Below are 15,761 nucleotides of genomic sequence, written 5' to 3'. Positions count from 1 at the left end.
TTATCTTGAATGGAAGAAATATAGGTTTTAATTTTTGATCCTTTAAAATATTATTATTTAAAATTTTTTCCATAAGGAGCATATGATGCTTTAAGACATATGTAAAGAAAACTGATACATTTAAATTTTTCTTTTTAAATTTAAATTTGTAGAATAATGTGTAGGAGTCACTAAATCCCCAAGTACAGCATGCTTCAGCCTAAGATAATTCCTGTACAGGTTTAAATTTTCAAGAGTTGTTTGAATAATTTTGGCTGCATCTCAAGCACAGGAGAAGGGCAAGGAGAAGCTGCAAGAGCTTCACAAAAGTATTTATTGACATTTACAAGAGCAGTGACACCATCAGATGAATGGAGATCTGGCAGCTTCTAAATCATTTGCATCACTGAGAATTACACCAAGATTGTGAGGGTTCATTATGATGATTTTGACAGCAGTGTGGACTACAGGAATCTCTTCATCACCCCACCTTTCATGTTCTAGCCTCATTCTCCTCTTTACTCCTCCATAGATCTTTTAGCTTGGCATTTAAAACTTTGAACTGGTGAAGTTTATTTTATTTTTCTAACCTTGTATCTCGTGACTGCAGAAAAAGAAACTGCTACTAGAGCAGTCATCTATGATTCCCCAAATATTCTATCAAAAACTTTGCCTTTTCTCCTCCAGCTCCTGACATTCTAACAATTTTTCAAAGTCAAGATGCAATCCCACTTGTTTGATATTTCTTTCTGATTTTAATAACCTTAGTATATCTGCCCTCCTAAAACAAGTGTAGTATAATCCAATATATAAGATATTTAATACAAGGCTCAGGAAGGTTGAAAACAGTTGTGAAATATTCTTTTAAATATGCTGGAAAATCTCACATTAAATGCAAATAACAGCAAAAATAAGCAAATGACATAAACAGGCACTAACTATTGTTATACTCTTTCTTATACCTCCTTGATTTCTATCTATATCTTTTTTTTAAGATTTTATTTATTTATTCATAAGAGACAGAGAGAGGCAGAGGGAGAAGCAGGCTCCCCACTGAGCAGGGAGCCCGATGCAGGACTCGATCCCAGGACCCTGGGATCATGACCTGATCCGAAGGCAGATGCTCAACCATCTGAGCCACCCAGGCGCCCTATCTATATCTTTTTAACCACATTTCTCAAGAATGGTCTTTACTTGTCGCCTCTGTTTCTTACATCCACACTCAGTGGGTTACTCCAAACTAGACCAATTCACTTCCCTCACTTTAATTAACAGTCCTGGAAAAAGTTAACAAAGAAAGCTTTTCTAAACTTTCCATTTTGTGATGTCTCAGTAGAATTGAACACAGTTGACCACTCCTTCCTTCTTGAAACTCATTATTTCTTTGGACTCGGTAATACTTCCCCTTTTATTATGGTTATTTGCTGTCACATTCAAAGAATGACTGTCTTCCCCACAAACTCTAAGTATTACACCCTGAACCCTTATCAAACCTGACTCTCTAACAAGACAGTCTCTTCCAAACACACAACTATGGTTTTCACATAAAGGTCAAAGATTTGCAATTTTATCTTCAGCTGAGATTTCTTCCCAGAGCTCCAGCTTTATATTTCCACTGTCTTCTTGGTCTCATCACGTTAATGTTCCCAAATCTCCCCAAACCAGTAAGTCAAGAACTGAATAATGATCGTCCTCATTTCTCCCCCAGAGCCATTTCTCTTCTAGTGTGTCCTGTCACAATGAATGGCAGGTGCTCTTACATGAGCCAGAAAGCAAGTGGTTGTCCTTGACAACTTTTCCTTCTTTTTCCTATATCTGTATGCAATGTTGTCCTGCTAATTTTATCTTCTAATTGTATGTTGAATTCATTTTCTTCCATCGCTAATATTATATCCATACCTGCTACTCTTGTTCATGCACTATCAAAATAGCCTCCCCATTGCTTGATTGCTTCTATTCTAGCCTCAGCTACTGTACTCGTCTCTGTTAGATACAATGCTGTTTTCACACAGTCTTCTCCAGTCATTTAGAGCTGCTGATTATAGTTGTGCAGGTTGTGTTTTGAACAACTTTAGGGAGCATCCTTCATTTAGTAGTCTTGTTTATATAAGTATTTGACAATTTTCCAACAAATGTCATTAAAGTGTCTTGGAGAAAGGGCCCTTTTGTCTGATTTACACAAAAGTCACCCTTTGACCTAGTAGCCGAGTGTGTGTCCCTCACTCTCTTGCTTAAAGCCATTCAATTTCTCTCCAATTATTGAGGATTAGGTGCAACATACTAAACATGCATGCACTAGAAAGTTTCACAAATGGGCTGACCCTGCCTTTCTCTTCTGCTTTATTTTATACCATACTCCCTTTATTCTCTTTGACTCAGTCATCTTGACCTTTTTCAACTCCATGGAACATCGCTCTGCTGCCACTTTGCTTTTTCACCTTTGCTTTCTGCTCATGGAGTGCTCTTCCCTCTCCCTTCACCTAATTAACTTGTAGTCCTTCTTTACATCTCAGCTCTATTTTCAGTTCTCCTGGAGAACGTTCTCCAATCTTCTATCTAGGTCAAATCTATTATGTCGTCTGATTTTTTTTTAAGATTTTATTTATTTATTTATTTATTTATTTATTTAATCATTTATTTATTTGACAGAGAGGGTGATCAAGAGAGCACAAGCAGGGGGGAGTGGCAGAGGGAAAGGGAGAAGCAGGCTCCCCACTGAGCAGGGAGCCCAACATGGAGCTCAATCCTAGGACCCTGAGATCATGACCTGAGCCAAAGGCAGATGCTTAAACAACTGAGCAACCCAGGCACCCGTATGTCCTCTGATTGCTCCATGAATCTCCCTACTCATAATATTTACCACAGTTAATTATTCCAAAATTTTGTATGGCTTTTTAATTAACATAATGTTTTCCTTTCTAAACTGGAACATTCATGAGGGATAGTGACCATATCAGTTTTGCATAATACTGTATCCCTAATTCTACCCAGTTCCTAGACCCAAGTAGATTGAGCCTCAATAAATAAGGAAAGAAGGAAGGAAGGATGCAAAGAAGGAAAGGAGGAAGGGGTGGAGGAAAGAAGGAAGAGTCTGTGCCTACAAACTGCTGTTGGCATGACTACTGGGGATGGATAACTGAATTACGTTGAAGGTTTTATTAGAAGTTTTCTGATAATAATGGCCTTAGTTAGAGGACGAATATTTATGTAAAAATGTAGAGTATAGAGAACATGAATATGTAAAGGTTTCTATTTAATGGAGTTTACAAAGTAATTTTATGTTAAAAGTATGATAAACAATTTAGAATTCCTCACACAGATATGAAATTGAAACCTTTCAATTGTACATAATGTACTTTGAAATTTTTTTTAAAAAAGCATGTTATTGACAATAGACTGGCTTTAACTACTTAACACATTAAATATGTTTCACACATTTTCCATTGAGTATACCAATTTTTTTTATATAAAGTTTCCTAAGAAGACTTTCATTAAAATTTTACACTTCAGTAACTGGAACATTAATAACAGGTGAAGATATCTTTTCATTATCCATTTCAGTTTCAGAAAATTAGTAAGAATGTTATATTTGAATAATACTCAATTTTGGTGGATGCTAATGAAATAAGAATTCAACCTGTCTGTGACTTCATTTTTCTTTATTATGATTAAACAATGTGTTAAAAATAAATGTTATTCAAATTCATTTTATAAGGTGAGTTTCCTTTAGATTTAAAGCATGCAAAATTAGAAGGATGCAATAAATTTATTAAAAGCACTAATAGGATTTTTGTTGGCCAACAAAATGGACAGTACATTCATTCAATCTTCCCATTGCTTAATAAACGTATATAAAATCTATATATGTATTTATGCACATATGCATTATATATATATATATAGTCTGTGCTATGTCATAGACCAGGTTATTCAACACTAATTGAGACATAGTCTCTGCTGTCACATAGCTTATAGTTTCATGAAAGAGACATGAAAGACTGCCATAAGCAAGGCAAAGGGCCAAAAACATGAGATAACCTCATCTTAAGATCCTTTATTAGAACCTAGAAAACCGTCACTGTCCTGGAATGATTTGTTTGTTTTGGGAGGACCATGCAATTGTTGAGTAAAAGGACCTTCATAGAAAAAGGAGATAAATAGAAAAAGTTGATAAACAAATCTTAGTTCAAGGTGAGGGTAGAGAAAGGATCTGAGAAAAATGCAAACACTATATTCATATTTAAATACAGAAAGCAAAAGTCATATTTCTAAGCAAAATTCTCTGAAATTAAAATCTTCTTAAATGAAATAGAAATCAGAAAGTAGACACTAGTGGCTGAGATTCTCAGTAATCCAGAATATTTGTAACATTCCATTTAAAAATAAATGTGTCATTCCCTGAGCACTTCTTCACAGTGATCAGAATTTATACTAACAGGACTTAGTAGTAGGTTAATACTAGGTTTTCTTTAGAGCCAGCAAGAAAAATTGAGCCAGTCTTGAAAAAAGGATCCTCAAAGAATATAGAAAGTAATGGTTGCTTTAAAAGGAGAGTAAAAGGCAGCTTTGGCAAAGAAATGAGAGTATATGTTGCCATCTTGGGGCTGAGAAGTAGCCCTTGGGCCTACTGATATATAAATCCACAAGATTAGGAAATGCAAAGACAAATAGCTCCCCAAAGGCTATAAAGGTTATAGAGAGTTGAAGGCTACAGCCAAGCTAAGAACTATTCATGAATGATCAGCAATGCTCTTGTGAAAGATACACTAATTGACAGAGAAGGAAGAAAATTGTTAACGCTATTTTGACAGAATGGCATCTGACGAGCCAGTGAGCACAAAAACAAGATAAAGGTCAATAAAATTGCAGTGCTATCCACCAATCATACAAATGTCAGATTTGGAAGACCAATGTTGTAACTTTAAATTAAGTGCCCCCCAGAAAAACCTCTGAAATCAACATACTTGAGTGTGAACTGTAAACTGACATAAATGCAATACATGGATCTTATACTATTTCAAGAGTCAATATATTTTGAGGATGCATTATGTACATTATAAACTATATAAATAATCTTGAAATGCTGAAAGATTTTATTTTAAAAAAGCTATTCAGATGAAAAGTTTAGAAATCCCACAGAACACCACATATTAGAATAAATTAATATAACATTTATATACTTGTCAGTATATTTTAATTTGATAACACCTTTAGGGTTAAATTCAGTGAAGTGAATTTCAATGAAGGAGGTTAGTTTTATGGGGACTTGAATGATTATGCCTAGAACTGTATTTGGAGATAGACGGATAGACCTTAGTTTTTCAGTACTACATCAATATGACTGTTAGCAAAAAACAATATACTCCACAAAAAACAAAATATTGCCTCCACTTAAATAGTCATAAAAAACAGCCCAAATCAACTGCCAGGCTCTTATACTTAGAAAATGCAAAAACACCTTCCCTTTTGTTTGAATCACACTTACACATGTTCCCTTTAGAAGAGTCTCTTTGTTAAGGGATTCTTTCCTACTGTCAACCTTTTGAAAAAATGAAATAGCATATTAGTTTTCTGTTCTTTGATTGCATCATTCGTTGGTTCTAGTACATTTGGGGCTTTTTCAAAATGTGGTATACAGTAGGGCATCATTTGAGAAATCACCTTTCTTAGAACGTTCATTGTTGCCCTTTGATTTGTATTAATAACATCTGAATTGACAACTTATTCATCATGAAGCAAATGTCAACACAAACCTTTGCTACACGCCTGGTATCTGATGTCCCTGAGCGGGCCTAGCTGCCTCAGGCTTTTGTACTCAGTGCACTCTGTGCTCAGATCCCCAAAGAGGGATTTTCTTGACCTCTCATTTGTACTCTGTAGCCCATTTGTATGCGGTCCTTAGACCTCGTTTTGCTTTTCAAGCTCTCTCATTCGAGAGCACAAAATTTTCCAAGACCTTCAAGAACTAGTTGGGTATTACTTCTACCAAAACACATTTTATAAAACCTTTCAACAGATGACTACTGTAGCTATATTTAAGACTTATATACTTTTATATATTTCTCAGTAAATGATACCTTTGGACACTGTGATCTGGAAGGAAGACCATTCTCAAAGAAACCAGTCAATCCAACAACTAGGTTAGTTTATCTCAGATTCCGCCTTAATCTTCCTCAGATTATTCTATTTCCATACTATTTTGCCTCACAGGTGAGGGCACATAGGACATAATAACATGTCTGTAGTATTAAAAAACTCTTGGGCCATGTTTCTACACTGAGTCTTTGCATTAGCATTGTATAATTTATCTATTTACAAATATGTTATATCTCTATCATGGGCTTCTCTAGGGCAGAGATACATTTTTCCCTTATCATCCACATTAGGTAAGAGACAGTGTGGTAAATATTTAATAAACTACTAAAAGGATGCATGTCTGAAGTGTACAGTAATGACAATAATTTTGGAAGAAATAAAATTAAATCTTTGTTATAAAAGTATTTAGATAACCAGACTTACTATATCTTAAAGTAATTAGTGGATTTTGATGAGAGATATATATCAAAGAGTTGTCCTTTTTCTTTCATAGAATAGTTGTCTTTTCTTTTATTGAACCATTAATACATGTTGCTTAATTTCATAACTAAGAGAAAATAACTATCAGAGTTTTATTTCTATATATTCATTCAGTCATTCTCTATGTATGTTACATACATGTGTATATATTCTACATATTCCAATTTGTAATCTGATTTTTAACATAAAAATAAAATCCATGTTTTTTCCCCTGTGTCAGTATCTCCACAATGTAATTTGTAAGCTTTGCTTTTAAGAAGTCTTTTATATTTTATTTAACCAACAATTAACTAATCCCATATTGATGTATGTTTAGGTTTCTTAATCTTTCCACTTTTCTGAATAGTGTGTTGATGAATGTAACACAAGCTTTGGTCAGAGCTTATTCTCTCATGATAAATGGCTCTAAATATATTGCTGGGTAAATGATATACATTTTTTAAAAATCTTAATATATATTACTAAATATATAAATATGCTATCAATTTAAAAATTCCTAACAGTAGTTTATATCTCTTGCTTTCTATCTTTCCCTCATCTACTCGTGCTCAGATATATGCACTTAGGTTGATCAATTCTTCAGATTATTGCACACTATAATCAGTTATCTATTATCATTTACTTTATTTTAATTTTTCTTATTTCCCCTCCATCCAGACTCCCCAATCCTATCTCTCTCCCTTACACAGATACCCTTTTGAATGTATTTGTTGTATGTCCTTAGATCTACACACCTCTAAAATATATCATGTTCCTTTGTATGTATTTTTGATCTACAGAAACGATATCTTGCTATGAAGCTCATTTTTTTTTTTATCCAATACTCTCAACAATATGTTCTATAAGATCTATTGGTACTTCTGAGAGTACCTTGAGTTCATGCTTTTAGCACTTCATCCTTTACGTTTGCTTCTCCAGTTCCTTTAGTAATAGGGAGCTGGGTTGTTTCCAACCTCTTCCACCTGAAAGAGTGATGCAATAAATGTAGAAATGTATTTTTTGTAGACCATATACAAATAGTTTTTAGGACAGATACATATAATAGGGTAGTCATAGGCTATAGATATACTTAATTTGAATAATTACTCACACAATTCTCTCTAGGATGGATAATTGTCTAACTATGCTTCACTCTCTTTTTTAATTTTATTTTATTATGTTATGTTAATCGCCATACATTACATTATTAGTTTTTGATGTAGTGTTCCATGATTCATTGCTTGCATATAACACCCAGTGCTCCATTCAATACGTGCTGTCTTTAATACCCATCACCAGGCTAACCTATCCCCCCACCCCCCTCCCCTCTAGAACCCTCAGTATGTTTCTCAGAGTCCATAATCTCTCATGGTTCGTCTCCCCCTCTGATTCCCCCCCCTTAATTTTTCCCTTCCTACTATCTTCTTTTTTTTTTTTTTTAAACATATAATGTATTATTTGTTTCAGAGGTACAGGTCTGTGATTCAACAGTCTTACACAATTCACAGTGCTCACCATAGCACATACCCTCCCCAATGTCTATCACCCAGCTACCCCATCCCTCCCACCCCCTCCACTCCAGCAGCCCTCCGTTTGTTTCCTGAGATTAAGAATTCCTCATATCAGTGAGATCATATGATACATGTCTTTCTCTGATTGACTTATTTCGCTTAGCATAATGCCCTCTAGTTCCATCCACATTGTCGCAAATGGCAAGATTTCAGGGGGTTTTTTGATGGCTGCATAATATTCCATTGTGTGTGTGTGTGTGTGTGTGTGTACCACATCTTCTTTATCCATTCATCTGTCAATGGACATCTTGGCTCTTTCCATAGTTTGGCTATTGTGGACATTGCTGCTATAAACATTGGGGTGCATGTACCCCTTCAGATCACTACATTTGTATCTTTGGGGTAAATACCCGTAGTTCAATTGCTGGGTCATAGGGTAGCTCTATTTTCAACTTTTTGAGGAACCTCCACACTGTTTTCCAGAGTGGCTACTAGGCTTCACTCTTAACAGCAAGATATTTACAGGTCTTTTCCCCCATCCTTATCAAAACTTGATGTTATCTGAATTTCTCTTTTTTTGCCAAGTTGATGTCCATAAAGTGGTATCTTATCGCCTTCTTATTTGCGTTATTTTATTAGTGGGAATGAAAACTTCTTTATAAATGTGGTAGTAATCTAATCTTCAATGTCTGCTGACTCTTGGAGCTCAAATGGCAGAGCATCTTGCATGGAGGCTGGGCCTGTTGCACAACCTTCTCTTATGCTGGGCCCCAAACAAAACTAGCAGACTTTCAGGTTACTTGCTAGCTGGCTCAGAATATAACACCCAAGTGAGGGATATAGTTCCACAAAAATCCAAAGAGGCCCACTAGGCACTGCCTCTTTTTTTCTTATAGGAGGGGAACAGATGCAACAACTTATCCTTCGCCTTAGAAGAAATGTCTCAAAATGCCCCACACCACAGGCCTCCTGGAAATTTTACTAAGGTGAAAGTCCCCTGAATTTTTGTGGAATATATTTCTCACCTTTCAACATGCAAATGTTGTAACAATAAGCCTAGAGTAGTAGTTACTTCTTGCTTATTATATCTAATAAGCATAACATCATCAATATAGTAGACTGGTATAATATCTTGTGAAAGGAAAAAGCAATCAAGCTCCCTACAGACTAAATTATCACACAGGGATGGAGATAACCCTGAGGGAGGACAATGGAGGTGTATTGCTGGCCTTCTGAGCTGAGAGCAAATTGCTTCTTGTGATCTTTACTACCACTCCTCAAGGAAAAAAAAAAATATTTGCCAGATCGATGGCTGCATACTAGGTACCAAGGGATGTGTTAATTTGTTGAAGCAATGAAGTAACATCTGGAATAGCAGCTGCAATTGCAGTCCCCATTTGGTTAATTTTATAAAACTCTGCTGTCATGCCACAAGATCCATCTGTTTTCTGCACAGGACAAATAAGGTAATTTGAATAGGGATGTAGTGGGTATCAGCACCTCTGCATCTTTCAAGTCCTTGATGGTGCCATTACTTTCTCAAATAATTATATAAATGTGATATTTGGTTTGGGTTTACTATTTATCCGAAATAGAGGCAGCTCTGGTGATTCCCACATCACCTTTCCTACCACAGTGGTCCTCACTCCACGGGTACGGGAAACAATGTGTGGAATTCTGGCAGTTGCTAAGTAAGTCCATTCCAATTATACATTCTGAAACTGGGGAAATAACCACAGGATGGTCTTGAGGACAAAATGGGCCCAATGCAAGATGAACCTGAGCTAAAACTCCATTGATCACTTGACCTCCATAAATCTTTCCTCTGAGTAATAAACCACAATGACATATGGATCTCCTGGAATTAGTGTCACTTCAGAGCCAATGTCTAGTAATCCTCAAAAAATCTGGATATTTCTTTTTCCCCAGTTTGTAGTAAACCCACTAAAAGGCTATATGCTCCTTTTAAGAAGTCTGGGAGAAAGATCAACAGTATAAATTTTTGACATTTCTGGACTCTTTCTCAAAGGAAGCCAGCCTACCCTTCATTCAAGTTCTGGGTCTATAAAGTGGTTCACGTCTGGGAACTGATTGAGGGAACATGGTTCTGTTTTGGTGATTCAAGTTACTCAATATAGAACTCTTCCATTACATTTCATTAATCAACAATTTCATAGACTCCCTATCTCTTTCTCAACACTTCTGGTTACCGCTTTGACTTTGCGATCCATTTTGGTAACCAGATCCACCTTGTCTTTGGTGATTGAGTTCTGGCCCCTGTTCTCTGACACCATGACATCAGTTATCCCCATTTCATAGAAGGATCACTGTTCACTAGCAGCAGTTCTACACTGTAATTTCTGGCCTACAGAAAAGAGATAACCAAAGCTCTTCAAAGATGCTGGGGCTCACCTCACAAGTTATTTCTCGGGGTAACATGAAAGGTATCAGGGTGTCAAGAGGGCCACAGTCCTTTCAGAGGCTCTGGGGGTTACCCATTCCTTCCTCTTCTAACTTATTGTTGTTATTGTCTTTCCTTGGTTCATGGCCACATCTATCTTTCCTTGACTCATGACCACATCTCTTTCTGATCCACCTTTACATCACTTTCTTCTCTATGTATCTGTGTGTAAAATCTCCCTCTGTCTTTCTCTCACTTGTGATGGCATTTAGGGCCCACCTTGATAATCCAGATAACCTCCACCTTTCAAGATCCTTAAACACATTTTTTGCCATATAAAAGAATAGCCACCATTTTACCATATAAGGTGATAATTATAGGTCCAAAAAGTAGGTCATGACATGTATTTTGAAGAGTCACCATTCAGCCCACTATACTCATATTATTTATAAGGCCCTACACCAATCAATTTCACCATTTTGCTTAAAGCATGTCATTGTCATTTTGCCATAGTATTTGATAAGAAAAGTTATCCATCTGTATCATCTCTTTTTCTGATGTTATGAATAATATCTCATTTTCTATTATATTTTAATTGACTATTGATGGTATAGAAAAACACAGATGGCTCCATAATTGGTCTTGCACAATAGGATATTTGCTAAATTTTCTCATAGCTCTATAAATGTCTCTTGATCCTGTTGAGTTTTCTATATAGATAATCATATCATCTGCAAATAACATTGTCACTTTTCTATACCAAGCCTTATAACTGTTGTATCTTATTTTATAATCATATCATCTACAAATAACATTTTGACTTTTCTATACCAATCCTTATAACTGTTACATCTTATTTCAAAAAAATAATTTTGCTGGCTATAGATTTTAATCCTTTATTTATTAGTAGTGGCAATAGTGAGAATTCTTATCTTGTTTCAGGTCCCACAAGAAATATTTCTAGGGCGCCTGGGTGGCTCAGTTGGTTAAGCGGCTGCCTTCAGCTCAGGTCATGATCCTGGAGTCCCTGGATCGAGTCCCGCATCGGGCTCCCTGCTCGGCAGGGGGTCTGCTTCTCCCTCTGACCCTCCCCCCTCTCATGTGCTCTCTCTCTCTCATTCTCTCTGTCTCAGATAAATAAATAAAATCTTTAAAAAAAAAGAAATATTTCTAACAATTTTCTATTAAGAATCATGTTTGTGTCAAACACATAGAAGCAGAGAGTATAATTCACACAACTAGAAACTAGTTACCAAGTTCTGGGCAGGGGGAAAATGATGAGATGTCAATCAAAGGATACAACATTTCAGTTACACAAGAAAAATAAGTTCTGGAGATCTACTATAAAATATGATTAATAGTACTATGTTGTATATAATTAATAATTTGTCACAGGGGTAGATTTTATGTTAAATGCTCTTACCACAAAAGGAAAAACAAAAAGAAAATCATCTTTGTTATTAACTTTTAATATACACACTAGGTCAAGTTAAGAAAGTCTCTTCTTTAGTCTTGTTTTTTTGGTTTCAAGCATATTAATCACATTATTATAATTTCATATACAGATTTCCTTTTATTATGTGATTGGCATATTTCTTTCTGAGAGGTAAATTTAAAACTGTAATAGTTTATTTGTTCTTTTCCCTCTCCAACTTTTTAGTTGTGTATTTATAAAACTGGGGGTTATATATTAACAATTTAAAATTGTTGTAACTTCTGAATCTATTTTCTGTTTATATGTATTTAAAGTATTACTGCTCATGATACTTTTAGCTTAAATTATATATCATTTGATAGTAAAATTTCTATATTGAATTATTTGGGGGCTTTGTATCCTTTTTTGTTTAGTGAATTTCTTACAGACAACATATTACTGGATTTTCTCCCCCTATGTAACATCTCTTCTGATTGATTGGGTCACCCTATGTAGTGGGCTAAATGATGGCCCTCAAAAAGAGATGTCTACATCCTAACCTGGGACTTGTGAATATTATTGTACATGGCAAAGATGAGATTAAGTTAAGGTTATTGAAAAGAGAAGCTTATTCTGGATTATCCACATGGGTCCTGAATGAAATATAAAAATCATTAAACTGCTTTGTGTCCATTTTCTTATATCCTAAATAGGAAAATTTGTGCCTAGCTAGTCTTCCTCATAGCTTCTTAGTTGTGAGGATTAAGTGATTAACTGGCCACAAGTCATTTGGCTCTACCCCAATATGGCCCCACTTCCTAAGCCGACGACCTTAGCTTAAGACCTTGGAAAACAGAGGCTTACATAGTAGATATAGAGATACTGATTATAGAAAGAAAAAAACTCTTACTCTGAGGTGAGTTTATATGAAAATTTGGTCATGGAATACATAAAATAACTGGGATAAATATGGAATGCATGTATAAGTACAACAATATGGTAAAGTAGGTATGGTAAAAGTACTCAAAGCATAAAACACAGTATAAACATAGTAACCTCAGCAAACCAATATGAAATAAATGAACATGATAAAGTATCCATTACAATTACTTATGGTATTTCATTGAAGAGAAAGTTTTGTTATAAACACAAAAAGTAGCCAGAAACCTCAGTAACCAACATAGAATAGCAACTTCATAAAAAAATATTAATGTTATACTCTACATACCACCACCAATCTCAGAAATGCCTTGCAGTAATTGCAGATCACAATTTTATTATTAAATTATGATTTGACATTTGGATGAAGAAGAGGAAAAATTAAAACCTACATGGTTTCATGGTTGAGAAGTAATAGAAAATTATTTTATACTTTTTGGTTTTATTTCTTCTCAGTTATACAGAACTATATAATTAAATAATAAAAACTATTAAAAGTACATTTTATGGTGTCATAAAATTTATGTGTTTCTTGGAATTTGAAATAATTAAACATATGTAGAGTACATGTTTTATCTCTAAGTAGATGAAAGCTTCAAGAAAATATAAGAGCTAAATTAATTGAAAACTGTTAAATTTAAATTAAAAATGTTTAATATGTCACAAAAGGATGGGAACATATGCCCATGTTTATACAAGTCTGTGTAGTTCAAATCATAGTGAGATCTTAAAATGGCACACTTAAACACAATTTGGTAAGTATTCATATTTTTTTATGTACATAGAAGTTTCAAATTTATACATAAACATAGGTGAAACTAGCCAGAAAAAATATTGCTAAGGATGCATTTGCATAAAGTACTACTACAAATAAATAAATATATATGTAAAGGTTTTATGTTCTTGGCAGACTTCAGTCTAAGCAATATATAACTTAAAGCCATATACATATTATTAAATATCCACTGTATTCACTACTTTTTGAAACTTGGTAGCACTTCTTAATTAAAATATGCTGCACACTGTTATATATTCTTGCTTATTAATATATTTAATATTTAAAATAACCCTGTAAGGTATCATCCACATTTTACAAATGAGGACACGGTAAGAAAAATGCTAAATAACATAGCCAAATTCACACAACTAGAAACTGTTTTAGCCCAGTTTCAAACCTTGGTAATTTGGTTCTAGAAATGACACTCTTCATCATTTTGTGACATGGCCTTTGCAGGCTTTAACAATTAGAGTCAGTTCTCCAGTAAAATGTTGATAGAGACAAAGTTTGCAGTCCACATATTCAGCATTTTTGTCAAACCCCTCTGCTCCCATATCTCTAAGTTGCTCTGAAGTTGCTGCCCTTTCTAATTACTCCCAAGGTGATAATTAATAAGAGAAGTATCACAGATTGCTACATTTGTATTTTAATAACCATACTAGAGATGTACCTACAGATTCAAAGAAAAAGATCTGAAATTGTTAAATTTGAGATAACATGCAAGTCAGTGGTGATGGTGGAGGCAGGGGCTTGGCAGGTACATAACTGTAAGCAGGAGATTTTATTTAGTTTCCTTGAATTGCACCACAGTAATATTTAAAGTTTTTTTACTTAATTATATTATCTTGCTAGCACTGAAAGTATAATATTCTTGCATATTTGTATTAATCAGGGTTCTTCAGAGAAACAAATCTAACAGTCCAGTCCAAGGATAGGAGAAAGCTGATGTCCTAGCTCAATCAAGCATGTAGGCAGGCAGGGAGGGAGTAAATCCTCCCATCCTCCACTTTTTGTCCTGTTCAGGCCCTCAGTGGATTGGATAATGCCCACTACATGGGGAAGGGTAATTTACTTTAGGAGTCCACCAATTCAAATGATAATCTCATCTGGAAATACCCTCACAGACACACCCAGAAATGTTTAATCTGGATACACTGTGGCCTAGTTACATAGACAAATAAAATTAACTCTCACAAGTCAACCCCTTGTCAACTTGGAACTCATATGAATCTCCTTAAACCATATTTTTCTCCAAATAAATAAAATAACAAGGTCATAATTCTGCCTAACATGTTACAACTATCCAGCATAAACCAAAAGTACAATAATCCCTTCCCAGAAGAGAAGGTAAAGTCCTTGAGTGATATTTACTCTTCCATTTGATATCCCTTAATTTAAATAGTGCAAATTAAAATTAACAGTAATTAATGCAATGATATGAAGTCAATACATCTTATGTATCCCATGTTACATAATAAAGGAATAAGAGACAAGGAAAACAAATATATCTAATCTTTGGTGGTCACATGCTCACAGGTGGTATTGACGACCACCTTCTTGCACTACTCACTCTGCATTCCCATTGACTTCAGAAGCACCTCGGCAAGTCTTGGTTCTTTACCTGGTATGGTGACCCAAACTTTCATTCCTGAAGAATCTGTGCCTTTAGTAGTAGTGTCTGGATTGAGTTGTTGTTCTTTTCCATTGACCTTAATTGCAGGGCATGGTAATACTAAGAGATCCCTAAGGAATCTCTTGTATTCTGAACATTCTCTCCCTTTACCTCCACTGGGGAGTAGTCCAATTTCCCTTGGTATTCAGAATCATTCACCCCAGCCAGTACTGCAACTTTCTTCTTTGCCTGCTGATTCAGAGGCATGAGAAATCCAAACTGCCTGAGCGGCAGTCTTAACTTGTAGTTAAACAGAATTATTTTTGTGTCTCTTGGTAGAAGCATTCCTCCCTCTAAGATTCTGGGCCAGCAGAACATAAATTCATAGGGAAAAAAAAGAAATGTTGCTGCTTCAGGGTGGTGGGGAACATGGTGAAACCAGTGAATTCCATGAGCCACGTGGCAGCATATATTGTGTGGTGAAGTGAGTTCTCATGGTAACTTGGTGGCTCATGGTTAAGCATTCAGTCTCGACCGAGGCCCAGTAGCAGGCAAAAACTGTTCCTCAAAAG

At 35.2% G+C, this 15,761-nt stretch overlaps 1 long non-coding RNA gene across 2 annotated transcripts in view; it reads right to left on the bottom strand.

The window, feature by feature from the left end:
- The window catches only part of LOC123839788 (uncharacterized), a 42,706-nt gene extending 27,208 nt beyond the window's left edge, over nt 1–15,498 (bottom strand). Inside the window, exon 1 of one of the 2 annotated variants that reach the window (XR_006789743.3) lies at nt 15,148–15,498. This is a non-coding gene — a long non-coding RNA (uncharacterized LOC123839788). The remainder of the gene's footprint in view (nt 1–15,147) is intronic. The other variant, XR_006789744.3, reaches the window with a different exon arrangement.
- Between the last annotated feature and the right edge of the window lie 263 nt (nt 15,499–15,761).

This window comes from Mirounga angustirostris, unplaced genomic scaffold (assembly GCF_029215605.1).
Source record: "Mirounga angustirostris isolate CCGP_5_RB_7025 unplaced genomic scaffold, mMirAng1.0.hap1 SCAF_3, whole genome shotgun sequence".
Taxonomy (NCBI): Eukaryota; Metazoa; Chordata; class Mammalia; order Carnivora; family Phocidae; genus Mirounga; species Mirounga angustirostris.
This window is presented reverse-complemented; position numbering and strand designations above follow the sequence as displayed.